The 17,087-nt window shown below is 41.2% G+C and overlaps 1 long non-coding RNA gene across 3 annotated transcripts; it reads left to right on the forward strand.

Moving 5' to 3' along the window:
• The first annotated feature begins 224 nt into the window (after positions 1-224).
• LOC109195599 (uncharacterized) lies at positions 225-12,820 on the forward strand. Of its 3 annotated transcripts, none has more exons than XR_003217174.1 (3): positions 225-665; positions 11,735-12,582; positions 12,684-12,820. It is a non-coding gene; the product is annotated as an uncharacterized LOC109195599 (long non-coding RNA). The 3 variants fall into 3 exon arrangements; XR_003217175.1 differs by lacking the exon at positions 225-665 and adding an exon at positions 11,577-11,594; XR_002057148.2 differs by lacking the exon at positions 225-665 and having other exon boundaries at positions 11,321-12,582.
• Positions 12,821-17,087: the final 4,267 nt, after the last annotated feature.

Consider the following 17,087-nt stretch of genomic DNA (forward strand, 5'->3'; position numbering starts at 1 on the left):
CATGTGCACCAGAATGGTTGTGATAGGATTGAAGACCAAAGCCCAGCATACAGGAAGCGAACAGAGATGAACCTGCTAGAAACTGGAGACCTCAGTCTGACCCTGAAATACCCACAAACAAGGACAGAGGCACCTACACCTGCACCGTCTACAACAAGGAGGGAGACCTGATGAAAAAACAGGTGGAGCTTAAAGTCAGAGGTCAGTGCATACTTAGTTTTTACTTGTATTTCATATAATATTAACTTGATTCACTGATGATGATGGGAAAATGTTGAGCTTCTGCAATATTCTTTATATTGAGACCAAGTCGTGCCATCAAAGTGCCTTTGTTCACTTTGACTCTGTCCCCCAAAGTAATCAGTTAAATGAGGCACATTGTGTCTGTGCCAGATCTTTTGGCTGAATGAATATACTGAGGCTATACACATTCATTAATCACCTGGATTATATTACTTTGTCTTCATTTGGCTGCTCATTTTAAAGGTTGCCACAAGTTATCCTCCTACATCTCCCCCTCTTCCAGCATCCACCCCTAACAGCCTTGCTGCTCTCCTTCTGTCACAAATCACCTTTGATGTTGATCTCCACCCAATCCACCCCGCCTGCATTCTCCTTTCTCACCTCCCTTTGCATTGTCCATTCCTTTCAAGGGTTGACTCCAGGTAGGTAAACTCATCTACTTTCACTACTTCTGCTACTTCCATGTTCACCTTCCCACCTGTCTGCCTCTCATGCATGCACTTGTATTCTGCTATGCTTCTACTGACAGTGCACATCACCCTTGTTTGTGAAAATCAGTTCTCTCTAAAGTTAGAGGATACTTGTTAAACAACAGGATGTGTTAGAAAGTCTGATCACAAAGGTCCACTGCCCTCTTTTCTTTCCACTCTTAATCGTTCTCATACCTGCCCTCACTTCCTCCTTACTAATCCTCTGAAATAATGATGCACGGTTTCCTTTATCTGTGCTTCTCACTCTTTCATTTTCCTCATTCATCAGCCTCTCAAACTACTTCCATCTCCTCAACACACTTTCTTCACTCGCTGGTACATTTTCATCTTTATCTCTAATCATCTTAACCCAGTGGTTCCAAACCTTTTTTTGCTAACCCCCCTTTGTTTTACAAGAAAATCCATTGCAGTTTATTTCACACATGAAACCTTTGTAAACATTTGAACAAATAAAATTCAACATCAATAAATTGCAGGTTCAATAAAATAAAAAACTCTTTTAAATGACAGAAAAACAAACCATCTTCATAGTGTGATTCTTTTAGGTCCTCCGTGTAAAATGGAGTGAAAAACATAAACAACTCTGTTAAGAGATTTCTTAGGATTTTGGGAATTTTATTATGTTATGCTTAAAAGTACGTTTCATTATCGAAATGTGTTTGCTCTTTTCAGTATTCAGCTTAAACTCTGCAACTCTGTGCAGACTCCTAAATGGGGAAGTTACACAGGAAGCCTGCAGTTCTATTTTCTCTCTTCCTGTATGTGCTCTCTGAATAAAGACTCTTCCTTTTTACTGCAGCGGGGCGAGTCTCTCTGAGTCTCACCCGTGTACACGTTAACCTGTCTGAGTGTTTTATTCCGACCTGAGTTGCAATACAGGAAAACTCCTGACAAACTCCCTCAATGGAAAAATCAGAAATTAAAGGTTTGTTGTGTAAAAATAACACATTTAATCCTGACATCGTTTTAGTGGCTGGTGTGAGCTGCTTGTTGCTGCAGATCTTCTCAAACCTGGGTGGAGTTTTAAAACCGCCACTCTGAGTTCATTTTCAATGTCCAGCTTTGAACTGTAGTTTTTTTTATATTGATTGAAGCCCCAGCAGAAAAGACTACCTCACATAAGTAGGATGTGATAAAAGAAGTATGGCCAGCCTCTCTTACCTAGCAGTGGGTAAATTTTCTCCACTCCAATCCAAAATGCAGAAAGGGTCTGCTGCAATTTACCTCCAACTGATGAGGAAGAAAAAGCTTCTGCTGCCTGTTCAGCTCATGTTGTGCTTGGTTGTCCTCTCAGTCCCCCAGGTGGAGGTGGATTCAGGGGTGGAGTCTGTCCAGGTGCCTTTCAAAATCAGAGTTCGTCTGATTAAAAAACTCCCTAAAGTGGAGTGGACGGAGAACAAGAAGAAGGTCCATGTGTATAAGAACGGCTCTGACCAGCCTGAAGAACAGCACCAGGATTACAGAGATGAATGAAGACCTGCTGAAATCTGGAGACCTCAGTCTGAAACTGAAACACCCCACAGACTGGGACACAAACACCTACACCTGCACCGTCTACAGCAGGAAGGGAAACATCCTGCTGAAGAAACAAGTGGAGCTTAAAGTCAGAGGTCAGAGCGTACATAGTTTTGCCTTGGATTTGATATTTGATATCATATTCATTTTTGACCTTTTTAAACAAATCTTTTTTCTCCAGCCTGATTTTTTTTTTTTAAATTTTTTTTAACTAGAAATGCAGCAATGAGAATTATTGCAATACAACAACTAAAAATAATGGGTCAGTTACTGATGATACTAAAAACATTTTATCTGACCGTTTTGGAAAGGCATATTAAAGCCATATAAAGTGATGGCTGTTGACTAACCTTTTGCTTCGCTGCACCCAGATTTTTCAACCGCATCAATTAAGACCACATTTTTACATTTGCACTTTTTCAGGGGGAAATTGCCATACAGACAATATTGATTTGTAAATGATTAACTAACAATCTTGACAACACAAAGTTCTTTATTTGAAGCAGATTTCTACAAGAAAGTTAAGTTACTGAAAAAGTGCTTAAAGTGCTTTGGCAATCTTTGGCAATATTGTAGACGATGTTAAACTTAATCATCGTCTGATGACCTTTTTTGCTGCTGCCTGCAGCTTAAAGTCAGTGGGGAGAGGGGACACTTGGGCAGTGCATTTATCACAGCATACAATGTGTTTTCTGGATCCACTGTGTATCAGTATTGCCGGCCATGGTCTTTCCACACTCACCATAGTAAATGCAGTGCATCATGTTGCCAGCTTTATAACAGATAACCGCCTTAAAAATCTTCTGCAGAAGAACCAAGACTGAAGAAAACCATGAATGAACATCTGAACATTACCTGATGCTGCTGCAGTGAAGCAGAGGAATGTTACAGAGGTTTGATTAGAGACACAGCTAAGAGTTTTGCAATTTGGCATAATTTTAAAAAGTTTTAATTTCATTAATAATAAACATTTTTGGGGAAAAGAAGAAAAACAGCGCTGAACCCAATGGTAGACTGGTGCGTAATAAGAAGAAAGATTGTGCAGAAAACAGAGATTTGAGATGGGAAACTGTTCTTGAAGTACATTTGGGTCAAAGAGGGACAAAACCTGCAGCTCAGAATCAGTGAGATGTCAACTTTCAGCCCCGACGGCACGAACACACCGAGAAAGCCAACATCTCAGCGCTCTGTGTTTGTCTTTGTGTGGAATCTGTTTACCTGCTCTCATTTACTGTTGTAGCTATTTGGTGGTTCCTGAAATAGTTTTGTGAGCTCCTGGAGTTCCTGGCAAAATTAATTTATATTGAAAGATGAATTCAGGATTTAATGAATTAATGTTGCTTTATTCAAGCTAAAATCATTTTAAATCAGTTATTGAAACCCAGCCTACTACTCACCTCTGTCTATGCGCCTGCATTTTCAAACATACACACATGTAGGCCGACAGGACTATCAGAGAGGTCCCACCCTGACTACCTTTGGTTGGTGTAGACCACGATATGGTAGATAGACCATGATATACGCGAAAGGCTGGTGCGACCTACGATTTTCTTTTAGTCGGTTTAGGGTTGGTTTAGGGTCCGGATGGCTTGAGGATAGAAGCTCTTCTTGAGTCTCTCTGTCCTTGCCCGGATGATGCGGAACCTTCTACCAGATTGTAGAAGTTGGAACAGTTTGTTGCCAGGATGGGACGGGTCTGGGAGGTTTGCCTCTATTACTGCTGTTCTTGCTGATCTGCACTGCGCCCATTAAATATCGTATCCAATTTAAAATACTGCTGCTTACTTTTTAAATTATCAACAACACAGCGCCGAGCTACCTTATCGAATTCCTTAGATTGTCCTTGTTAGAGCACTAAGATCATCTACTCGGGTAATCTTGGTGCAGCCGAGATCTTGGCTGAAATCTAGAGGTGACCGTGCGTTTGCCTTGGCTGCACCTGATTTGTAGACTTATTCTGTTTCTCTTTTATACATTTCTTTTATGCTTTTGTGCTTTTACCATGTTTTTATTTGATGTGCATTTCATTGCTATTTCTGTGTATTAGTGACATCGACCTGTTAGCATATTTTGTACTTTGTTTTGGTCTTGCAATATTTATGTTCTATTTTCTGCTTTTTTTTGTTAAGCACTTTGGTATAATGTTGTTTTTTAACTGTGCTCTATAAATAAAGTTGTATTGTAACAAATGTAATTTTAAAGTGTTTTGAGACACTTCATCTTCTGTCTATGACAGTCTAACACAGCCCTCTGTCCCTGAGAGGTCTCCAGTCCTCCCCATCACCTTCATGGTAGACCACACCACATGCAGCAGATTAGATTTTGCCTGCCATACCACAATGATATGCCGTACCTTACTATGCTGTCCAGTGCAGCCTGGTAGTACAAAACCATTACTTTCGGATCAACTCCAAACCGCAGCACCAATCCGTCTGTCGATCTCCGGCTCCCTTCTCCCATCACTCGCGAACAAGACCCCGAGATACTTAAACTCCTCCACTTGGGGCAGGAACTCATCCCCGACCCGGAGTGGGCACTCCACCCTTTTCCGGCTGAGAACCATGGCCTCAGATTTGGAGGTGCTGATCCTCATTCCCGCTGCTTCACACTCGGCTACGAACCGCTCCAGTGCGAGCTGGAGGCCCTCACCTGATGAAGCCAACAGAACCACATCATCCGCAAAAAGCAGAGATGAGATTCTGAGGCCACCGAAGTGAAGGCCCTCCGCCACTTGGCTGCGCCTAGAAATCCTGTCCATAAAAATTATGAACAGAACTGGTGACAAAGGGCAGCCCTGGCGGAGCCCATCACCCACTGGAAACGAGTGCGACTTATTGCCGGCAATGCGAACCAAACTCTTGCAACGGTTGTATAGGGATCGAATGGCCCATAGCAGTGGGCCAGACACCCCATACTCCCGCAACACCTCCCACAGGACACCTCGAGGGACACGGTCGAATGCCTTCTCCAAGTCCACAAAACACATGTAGACTGGTTGGGCAAACTCCCATGCACCCTCAAGTATCCTTGAGAGGATAAAGAGCTGGTCCAGTGTTCCGCGACCAGGACGAAAACCGCATTGTTCCTCCTGTATCCGAGGTTCGACTAACGGACGAACTCTCCTTTCCAGCACCCTGGCATAGACTTTCCCAGGGAGGCTGAGGAGTGTGATCCCCCTGTAGTTGGAACACACCCTCCGGTCTCCCTTCTTAAAGATGGGGACCACCACCCCGGTCTGCCAGTCCAGGGGTACTGCCCCTGATCTCCACGCAACATTGTAGAGGCGTGTCAACCAGCCCTACAACGTCCAGAGCCTTCAGCAACTCGGGGCGGACCTCATCAACACCAGGGGCTCTGCCACCAAGGAGTTGTTTAACTGTTTTTCTTTTATTTTTATAATGTCATTTTTGCAATGTTGAGCTTCATTTTGTATTGTATAAAGTTCTTCTTTAGTTTGTATGGAGCTTTGGTCCTTCCCCAGTACAACAATTGGTAGATTTAAGTAACATCAGCCTTCACCAATGGCTCTCTGACAGCAAATATGTTTTACTGTTAATAGTAAGAGTTAGATATCTGGATCAGTTGCAGGCCTGGTCTGGCCTGAATCTGTCATCCTTGTGTCTTCTGGATTCATCCTGCTGTGCAAGTGGAATCCAATAAAGACCCTGTTTGCTGTTCCATTACAGTACCCTATCATACTTTTGGGCTCGGTGTTGCTGCTATCTGGGCAGATGCACTGAGATATATATATCTATGATATAGATGAAATATTATTAGTATAAAACAATGTGAGGATCAGGCTTTGCATTTTAGACACTGTACATTTTAGACTCCTGATTTAGAAACAAACAAAAAACAAAACATAAAAAACAGTTCAAGGTTTCAAACTTAATCATGTCAGAGATCAGGGCAATAGAGTTTGATCTTTGGTACAGACAGCTGGCTGCTCCTGTGTGTGAGTGTATTTGTATTTATTTATTCTGTTTTATTTGTCCTAATTTATTTCCTGACATCCTTCCTACCCCCTTGCCTGCTTCCTCTCCATTGGCTGTCCCCAGGTCTGTGTGTGTTTTCATAGTAAACATGAAGATGTCTGTACTGTGCCACGCTGGTTTGAAGAAAAGAATGAAAAAAAAATGCAAACAACTGCACTTACTGTGAATTTCATCCAGTTATATGTTCCCTATTCTTAACAGTTAATCTGCAATAAATATGTTATTTATAACATGTAAAGTCTGATAATTATAAATGAGGGATATAAAGTTTCCACAGTCACTGAATCTAAGCAAATGAACAAATCAGGAATCCAACAGTGCACAGGGATAATAAAAGACAAGGAAATGACAGAGGACAGAGACAAATGACCTGGCAAGGACAAAGACTAACTTCAGACACAAAAAATAGGTAAAAAACACCTCTAATACGGTTAGCTTGATTAGCAATAATAAGCACAGGGTTATGAAGTTCCTGACCTCTTACTCCTGCTCATTGTGATTTTCCTGCCATGTTATCTGATTATTGTGAAAATATTTGTAATTCTTTTGCCGGTGGCATCAGCAGTATAAGATCAGAGTTCAAACCTGGAACTATCACCTTTCCAAGTCTCTCAGCCAACCCTGTTATCTGATTTTGATTTGGTTTCCATCTCCAGGACATAGTTTCTCATATGCACACTTCCTTCTGCCCAAAGCATACTGTTCCTCCAAATTTCTTTTTGAGGATCTCTCACAGACGTCTCACTCCTCTATTATCAATCGGTCTCTATCATCCGAGTGCACGCTGTATTACTTTACAACAGCCATCGCTAACTTTAAAATATTTCTTGATGGGGACACTGTGCAGAAGGACGTTGGATGGGAGGATGTATGTATATAAAGCACATCTGTGTGCTGGTGTGATGTTCTGAAGTGGACTGCTTGTATCTCTGTGCTATATTTTCAGAGCTCATTTTCAGAGGTCAACATGAATCAAGTCTTCATGTGCTTTCAAGCCTCGTCTCTTTTTTGATTTTTACTTTGGATGTTTTGCCACTGGGGTCATTCTTGTGCTCCTAATCCACTACTGCCTGCTGGAGATAAGTCACTTGACTCTCTGCATTGTACTGGATGGAGACTGGGAAGAGAGATCCTTGCACTCAGAACATTCTCCGTACATGCAGTTTGTTTTCTGTGTGATGGCTTTCACAAGATCATCCAGATCGACAGTCATCACTTTCAAGTGGTGAAGCTTCTGCACAACAACCCAGATTCTCATGCATTTTGCACATATATGTGTCCCAATAAGTCTCGAGGGGTAACAAGGTGCAGTTCAGTTTCTTTTCTTTCCTTGATATTATGTTGTGTCTTTCTCCACCTTTGCATTGACTTCATATCAGTATTTATTTATATCACGAAACTGAACATAAATCTCAACAACTCGAGTAATTTCAACTGTACAACTTAAAAATCAGGTAAATAGAGTAAAATCAACAAATATTCTCATTAATAAATCATTTAATCCATTGACTCTACTCACTCCTGTAACTGGTACTCAGTCTACTCTTTATATGAGTAACAGGACTGAAAGTAATAGGAGTGAGTTTTTAGCATACAGTTTGCAATATAGCCACATGGCATCCTTGCTAGTATGAGGACAGTGAGCACGATCTAATGATTTTCCCCAACATTGTATTTTTAAAATAATCAAATAACAACTAAGCTATAATTAAGGTAATGGGGCTGTATGTTGATATCCAGCCATAGTTAAAATATCAAATAAATGAGAAAACGCACTTTTGGTCTTTGCATGGCTTTTAAAAGATTCACCTTATGCAACTTCCTGTTGTGCATGTGACTTCTGCAATGTTCCACATTTTTTACACGGGATAATATGTTAGGGTAACAGGACTGGGTGAAAACCCAGGGACATGACTAAAGTGTATATTTAACAAAATTATTATAGGTTTCTATGGAAATATTCAAGATTCAAGACTCAAAGATTTATGCAATGCATAGAGCGGAAATGCAGTCACCACAAAATGCACAAAACCCAACATTTCTTTAGGATTGTATTCAATATGTTTCATTTTAAGATGTAATGAGGACAGGTGACAAATACTGTTTTTTTTCAGTATTCAAGGCAGTTCTTATATTATTCCTTCACAACATATATCTTAATTTTTCAATCAGATCAATATGTGTGACATTTTGTTTAATAAGAAAATGTGTTTTACAGTTAATCTTCATCAGAATTTATAAATATAATTTCCAGGGGATGAAAATGGCGCCCATTCGGTGGAATGACTCATTTAACATTTCAAAGTTTGGCACATTTAATTTAACGGGACGTTCGGCCGGTTTTCTGCGTGTTTACAGGAGGATGAAGCTGTTTCTGCTGTTCCTGCTACTCATGAACACACTGACTCTGAGCGCTGTTTGAATGCACACTGTGAACCCGCGGTTTGATTCACACAGAGCGACTGTGTTTGTGAAAGTATGAGGCTGGTGTGACAAAACCCACGACCCGACACTACGTGACATTACTAACGTGTGGGGGCGGAGCCAAGTTGCCATAAAGCGCGCGGTGCGTTCCAGTACTTTATTTTAGGAGAGTTCCCAACTGAGGGAGGCACGTGACCCTGTGTTGCAGGTTAACTGTTAGATTTGTTTACAGACTCCACTCTGTGTGTTCATCGTGTGTGGATCCGCAGATTGGTCGTTTTCACGAGCGGTCTTCTCAGTCTGTCTTATTATTAGATTATTAGAGATAGGTTGATCATACTTAAGATCGAAGAATTAATTAATGGCAGGACTTCTTTGAGCAGTTTTGTAGGAATGGGGTCTAAAAGACACGTTGATGGTTTGGAGGAAGTAATTATTGAAGTTAACTCAGAAAGATCAATTGGAGAAAAAGAGTCTAACTTAACATCGATGGTACTAAGAGTAGCTGTAGATAATATTACATCTGTGGGATGATTATTGGTAAGTTTTTCTCTAATGATAAAAATTTTATTTGTGAAGAAGTTCATGAAGTCATTACTAGTTAACGTTAAAGGGATTGTTGGCTCAGTAGAGCTCTGACTTTTTGTCAGCCTGGCTACAGTGCTGAAGAGAAACCTGGGGTTGTTCTTATTTTCTTCAATCAGTGACGAATAGTAAGATGTTCTGGCTTTGCGGAGGGCTTTCTTATAAAGCAGCAAACTATTTCTCCAGGCTAAATGATGGTCCTCTAAATTTGTGACACGCCATTTCCTCTCCAGCTTACGAGTTATCTGCTTTAGGCTACGTGTTTGAGAATTATACCACGGAGTCAGGTACTTCTGATTTGAGGCCTTAGTTTTCACAGGAGCTACAGTATCCAGAGTCGTACGTAGTGAGGAGGTAAAATTATTAACAAGATAATCGACCTCTGTTGGAGTAGCGTTCAGATAGCTGCTCTGCTCTATGTTGGTACAGGGCATTGAAGATGATAACAGTGGGTGGATTATATTCTTAAACTTAGTTACAGCACTTTCAGAAAGACATCTACCGTGATAAAGTCTACTCTCCACTGCTGTGTAATCAATTATTGTAAATGTAAATGTTATCAGGAAATGATCAGACAGCAGAGGGTTTTCAGGAAACACTGTTAAATGTTCAGTTTCTATGCCATACGTTAAAACAAGATCTAGAGTGTGATTAAAGTGGTGGGTGGGTTCTTTTACATTTTGAGAGAAGCCAATTGAGTCTAATAACAGATTAAATGCCATGTTGAGGCTGTCATTTTTAGCATCTACATGGATGTTAAAATCACCCACAATAATTATTTTATCTGAGCTGAGCACTAAATCAGATAAAAAGTCTGAGAAATCAGAGAGAAACTCTGTGTAAGGCCCAGGTGGACGATAGAAGATAACAAGTAAGACTGGTTTCTGAGTTTTACAGCTGGGGTGGACGAGGCTAAGCATCAGGCTTTCAAATGAATTAAAAGTCTGTCTTGGTCTTTGGTTGATTAATAGGCTGGTGTGAAAAACTGCTGCCACACCGCCCCCTCGGATGGCATTATTCAGTCTTTTAATAACATTTCTTATCATTTCTATGCCATTGACATTCAGCCTCATCAGCTCAATAGTCTATCCACCCTAGTCCACTGCTTAAATCAGGGGACTGATTCACTCTGTAGCAAATACTTTGTCTTAAACACCAACAAGTCTGAGACCGTAATCACAGCTCCTCATGAACTACAAATATAAAATTGGTTCTTGCTTCTTTTTGTTCAACTTTAAGTCCAACATTCAAAATCTTGGTGGAATATTTGATTCTTCTCTGGGCTTCAACTCACATATAAAATCTGTCTCGTTCCTGTTTCTTTCATTTAAGGAACATTTCTAACTGTGACATATGGTCTCCTCGGCTGAACTGGAAAAAAATGTTCATACATTTGTGTCATCGTGTTTAGATTATTGTAATGTCCTGTTTACCAGCCTGGACACATCATGTCGTTCTCACCTCCAAGTTATACAAAATGCTGCAGCCAGACGACTAACATGTTCTAACAAGCGAGCTCACATTACTGCTATTTAATCTTCTTTATATTGGCTCCCAATAAATTTCAGGATTTGTTTCAAAATTCTTGTTTTAACACACAGAACACTAAATGATCACGTCCTAGATTATTTATCTCAACTTCTTACAAAATATATGCTGCTGGTTGTCTCCGTTCACGGACTCATGATGTGTTAGTTGTTCCCTGTACACGACTAAAGACTAAGTGTGACAGAGCCTTTCAGTCTGTGGCACCAAGGCTGTGGAACAGTCTGCCTCCACAACTACGTTTAGTCCACTCTGTGGATTCTTTAAAAAAGCTGTTCAAATGTTTCTGTTTTACAGGCTTTCTAATGACAAACATTTTATTGAATTATTATTTATTTATTTTAAAACTACCTGTTTATTTTACTGTCTTATTGAATCTTTTTTTCCACTTAATGTTCATGTTTATTTGAGCCTTTTGTGTGAAGCGTTTTGTGACCGCTGTGAAAAGAGCTTAATAAATAAACTTTAATTACTTCTCTCTGAAAATCAATCAATCAATAATCAATCAGTGAGTTTGTGCGTTTGAGTTTGTGTGTTTCAAAGATGGAGGCCACGCTGCTCTCAGAGGACTGTGTGTGGTTGTGGTAAACGTGTGAGCTGCTGCTGCTTCTTCCTCACATGTTTGATATGTTTCATATTTCCAGCTGATGCTGATCACACTAACCTTAACATCACAGACCATCCTTTGGTTCTTCTTCTGTTCCTCTGAAACTTCCTGCATGGTACCTTTCACATTAAAAGCCCTCCCTGACTGTAAAGACTGGACTGTGCTGCAGCTGGTGGAAACAGTGTGTAGGTGTGTTGTGTTTGATGGAGGACTGAAGTGTGTGTCCAGCTGAGCTCTCTGTGTGCTCATATATACAGATGCTGATAAACACATGTTTGTATTTGGACCCTGTTACTGATCAGGACCTGCTGTGTGTTTCCTGTCCACAGGTCTACAAAGAGTCGCACTTCCTGCTGTGGTTCAGATGTTCAGCGTGTTGCTTTGTTTCTCACATGTTGGCTCCACGGTCTCTGCTGCTGTGGGCTGATGTCATGCAGCAATACAGCTGCTGAACATCTGGCCTTTTTTTGCTCCATCAGCAGATATTTGACTTTTAGATCACATGATATTTGCATGCAACCTTCAAACACGTGTGGAGAATTCATTATTTCTTTGAGAGATTTTTTAGTAAATAACAGAAAAAAGAAAGTAAGAGAAAAGCAAAACTTTAATTCTATAAAAGAGTAAAAATTCGTCACACATGTAACTCACCACTGTGTGAACATCACAGGGGAGAAATCGTTTCTCTGAGTCAGAGATGAGTGTCAGTAACACAAAAGTAACACTCAGTGTCATGCAGTGACTTTTACACAACCAGATCAGATGAACCAACTCACACTAAAACATGCATTTTGCTGCACTCTTTACACTTATTTCTTTTCTTTCTGCTCTTTTATATATTTTGTAAAACCACAAAAAATATTTTATATCAGCAGCAATTTTTCTCAAACTGCTGCATCACAGCTTTCATGCTCTGACCTGCATGTGAAATGAGATATGCTGTCATACTCACACATTTATAACAGGAAGTGGAAAGAAGCTCGATCTGTCACGTCACTCAAATGCGACAAACCAGGAAACAGGAAGTTCTTCTTCCTCAGTAAAGAGAGACGCACAGACGATCAGACTGAGTTCAGACCAAACTAGCAGCTTCCTCTGAGTGAGTCCAGCTACAGGAGAGAAAAGTGGAAAACTCCAACACTGCTGCTTCAAGCTGCTGACGCTCCACACACTGAATGTGAGTTTGAGCAAAAACACGACTCAAAGGAAGTTTCAGTGAAGGTGGTAGAGGAGGGAGGGGAGCCAGGACTGACTGTACTTCCTGTCTGCTGTTTTCAGCTTCACTCACAGACTCAATGGCTTCCAGATCAGAGGAGGATCTCTGCTGTCAGGTCTGTCAGGAGGTCTTCAGAGATCCTGTTCTTCTGTCATGTAGCCACAGCTTCTGTAAAGACTGTCTGAAGAGATGGTGGAGAGAGAGACCAACACACGAGTGTCCAGTTTGTAAGAGAAGATCTTCAAGGTCTGAACCACCTTTAAATCTGGCTTTAAAGAACCTGTGTGAGTCGTTCTTACAGGAGAGAGATCAGAGAGCTTCAGAGGCTCTCTGCAGTCTGCACTCTGAGAAACTCAAACTCTTCTGTCTGGACCATCAGCAGCCAGTGTGTGTCGTCTGCAGAGACTCAGAAAAACACACCAATCACAGATTCAGACCCATCGATGAAGCTGCACAACAACACAAGAAGAAACTTCAGGAAACTCTGGAGCCCTTAAAGAAGAAGTTAAAGGTTTGTGAAGAAGTTCAAGTGAAGTTTGATCAAACAGCAGAACACATTAAGTTCGAGACCCGACACACAGAGAGGCAGATTAAGGAGCAGTTTAAGAAGCTTCAGCAGTTTCTAGCAGAGGAAGAGGAGGCCAGGCTGGCTGCACTGAGGGAGGAAGAGGAGCAGAAGAGTTGGATGATGAAGGAGAAGATGGAGGCTCTGAGCAGAGAGATAGCAGCTCTTTTAGACACAGTCAGAGCCACAGAGGAGGAGCTGAGAGCTGAAGACGTCTCATTCCTGCACAACTACAAGGCTGCAGTGGAAAGAGTCCAGCGCTGCCCCCTGCTGGATGATCCACAGCTGCCCTCAGGAGCTCTGATAGACCAGGCCAAACACCTGGGCAACCTGACCTTCAGCATCTGGAACAACATGAAGGACATGGTCTCCTACACTCCTCTCATTCTGGACCCAAACACTGCTGATCCAGAACTCCACCTGTATGAAGATCTGACCAGTGTGAGACGATCAGAAGTGATGCCGCTTTATGTTCCTGATAATCCAGAGAGGTTTGATCATTACATCTCTGTCCTGGGCTCTGAGGGCTTTAACTCAGGGACTCACAGCTGGGACGTTAAAGTTGGAGACAGTACATGGTGGAGCCTGGGTGTGTTAGCAGAGTCTGTGCAGAGGAAGGGAAGCATAAAGTCTAGATTATGGACAATATTTTTCTATGAAGGTAAATACTCAGCCCTCTCACCATTAACTGAAACTGCTCTCTCAGTAGAGAAGAAGCTCCAGAGGATCAGAGTGAATCTGGACTGGAACAGAGGAAAGCTGTCGTTCTCTGATCCTGATACTAACACACACATACACACCTTCACACACACTTTCACTCACAGGATGTTTCCATACATTCAGACTGAGGATGAAGTGAAGGTGTGTCCGTTGAAGGTGTCAGTGTCAGTGGAGCAGATGAGTTGAGGATGATGATGTTTCTAATGTTGTTTCCTGTCAGTGAATTGAAGCTGTTAAACTGCAGCTGTCCTCCTGCTGCCTCGTTGTTCCAAAGCTCTTTGTTTCTCTTTTAGTTCTCACTGTTTCTTTCTGTTTCTGCTGTCCACCTTTTCACATGGAAAATCATTTCACTGTTTCTCACTGAATGACTCCCCAAACTAGATTTGAAATTCTATCAAGTTTCTAATCATTACAAGTGATTCATGTTTCTATTTGATGTGTGTAAATGGAGATGATTTAGTTTGCTGGGATATGGACTGACATGTGTTGAATGGGAGGAGCAGTTTGTTGTTGTCTTCTTGTCTGTTTATGACAACAATAAATATGTTGTTGAAACAATGATTCATGTTTAACTCCATATATGAAATGTTTCTGATATTTGAATTCTGTTTGATTAAAGACTTTCTTCATGACACAAATGAGATTTCAGTGTATTAATAGAACTAAATAAGCTCAGAGTTGAAAGGCTGGAGTATTATGTACGTGCTTCACTGTCAGTATCTTCAGGGGGATTCAAAGGGAAACATCAAACTGCTGTAATGAGATAAACTAGTTGGGCTGAACACACTTATCTGTAGTTTGTCTCCATCCAGGATCATCAGAATATAATGAACATGTGTGAAGAGCCAAAAAATGCTGCTCCCCTCTCAGCATGATGAGCTCCAGCCTTTGTTAACAGGACAACAGGAAACATGAGACAACTTTCAGAGACAGTAACCAACTGTGGCCACAAGATGGCAGCAGCTGATCTGAGATCCTTTATTGGACAGAACGACTCTGCTCTGTGACGTCATCAGAGAGACGGCCTTCACTTTGATAGATCTGACGTCATGTCTGCACTGCGATGATGAAAGCTGATAAACACATTGTTATTGATCCATGAAATCACCTCTGTCCTCTCAAGTGTAGCTGTTTACAGAGCTAAAGAAGTCCTTCATCATCAAAACAGAAAAACATGTATTTTCTGTATTAAGTGACGTCATCCTCACTCTAACCTCTTACATACATTCTGTTCAGTTTTCCTGCTGTAAGAAATAAACTGTGTGGAAATATAAATGCAGGGAAACATCCATTAATCACAGGTGAGCCGTTTGTTTCTGACTCACATTAAATGAGGCTTCAGGTGTAAATACCTCAGAAGTGTTTCTGAGTTCAGTAGAACCAGACCCAGTCAACCATCATGGCATCCACAGCACTACACAATGCAACAGAAAGGCCTTCATCATCTGCTGAACCACCTCTGAACCACGACGCTCTCCCTGCATCTAAAAGCTGTTAGTCAGGATGAGATGCTGCTGTGATCGCTCACAGTTTACCTGTGAGATCTTTGTAAATATTGTCTTTGTTTGTGAAGGAAACACCTTTAGTCTGTTTTTATTTGGAGTGCAGATCTGGGCGTCCATCACTTTAACCTGCACACGTTTAGTTATTGAGTGTAGTTGATGTTTGGCAGCATTTTATAAGTGACAGTTCATGAACGGTGCAGGAACAGAGGACGCCTGACCATCCTACCTGTGTCAGTAAGAAAACTTTAATCACAACTTCACAACTTAACACAACTGAAACCTGAATTCTGTGTTGCATAGTTTACTAACAGTGTGTGCTAACACTGAAGTTAGCAGTTTGTTTCCTAAGAGCTGCTGGGACAAACCACAGTGAGCGGCTACAGAGTTTTAGTTAAGGTGGTTCTAATATGTGACCTGTTGAATTATTTACAGGGATTTATTTTTCATTTAAAGCATCATTTGTGAAGTTTTTATGAAGTTTAGTTCTTTTAGGTTCTTTGTGTAACGTTTAGATTTTCTTCTCTTGTGTTTTAACTCTTCAGGTTTCCTGTAACAGAGATGTAAACCACCGTTTTCTGATGGTGCTGCACGGTGACATAAACACGGCCACTTTATTAGGTACACCTTGCTAACTGCAGGTTATAACCCCTGCTGGAAACATCCCCACAGATTTTGATCCTTATTGACATGACAGCACCACACAGCTGCTCCAGATGCTGCAGGATGCTGGTCAGGGCTCTAAAAGTCAAACTTTACTGAAAGTAAGAAACCTGAGAGGAAATAAACTTTGGACTTTAGTAAGCTGAGCTCTGAAGCTGTGATGGAGCTCAGTCGGTGTGAAGGCGGCTGCTGTGTAACAAATGTTTGTCTGAGGTGCTGCGACTGATCCTGGTCATGTTTATTTAAAGAAGTCTGTGATGAAGCAGGCTGTGGAGTCCGAGCTCTTCATCAGTTAACAGTCCTCCAGAGCTGCTGCAGGGAGCTGACTGTCCTCCAGGTGGCACTAAGTGAAAACAGTCCAAAGAAATAAACTTGGACAGTTTTTAAGCCTAAATAAAATGTAAATAAGGTTTATAGATACATTTAAAACCAGCTACTCTGTGACTTTACACACCTACATATTACACTGACAGAGCTGACGCCTGATTGGAGCAGCACAGAGTTAGTCTTCTTTTCTGGTTGTGGATTGGTTCGTCAGGATTTTCCCCTTTACAGGTTTATATAATACAGTATTATTTAGTTCTGTCTGTCAGGTTTATATTGTTGGATTGTCATTTGCTTAGAAATATATAATCATATATGCTTAGAGGTATATAATCAATTGTATAATGATAGAGGTCTGATCCTTAGCAGTCTGCAAAGACTCTGTGTGCCTTCCAGAGTGTTCTGGCATCCACACACATCGTAAGGTCATGAGAGAGGTCGTACCTTCTCTTTCTGATTTATGATATGGTAAACACATCTATGTCTGTGTGAGATGTCATATGTTAATGAACCTATACATATTCATGGGACGCGCCGGGTACCCCCCTCGCATCGAGAATTGATGTGCAGGGTCCTCTTAGGCTGCGTTCACACTGCAGGTCTTAATGCTCCCAGTTTTTGATCAAATACGATTTTTTTGTCTGACAGCAAACGCGCTCTAGTGTGAACGCTCAAAGCGCCCGCATGCTCAA

This window comes from Oreochromis niloticus, unplaced genomic scaffold, assembly GCF_001858045.2.
Source record: "Oreochromis niloticus isolate F11D_XX unplaced genomic scaffold, O_niloticus_UMD_NMBU tig00000235_pilon, whole genome shotgun sequence".
NCBI lineage: Eukaryota > Metazoa > Chordata > Actinopteri > Cichliformes > Cichlidae > Oreochromis > Oreochromis niloticus.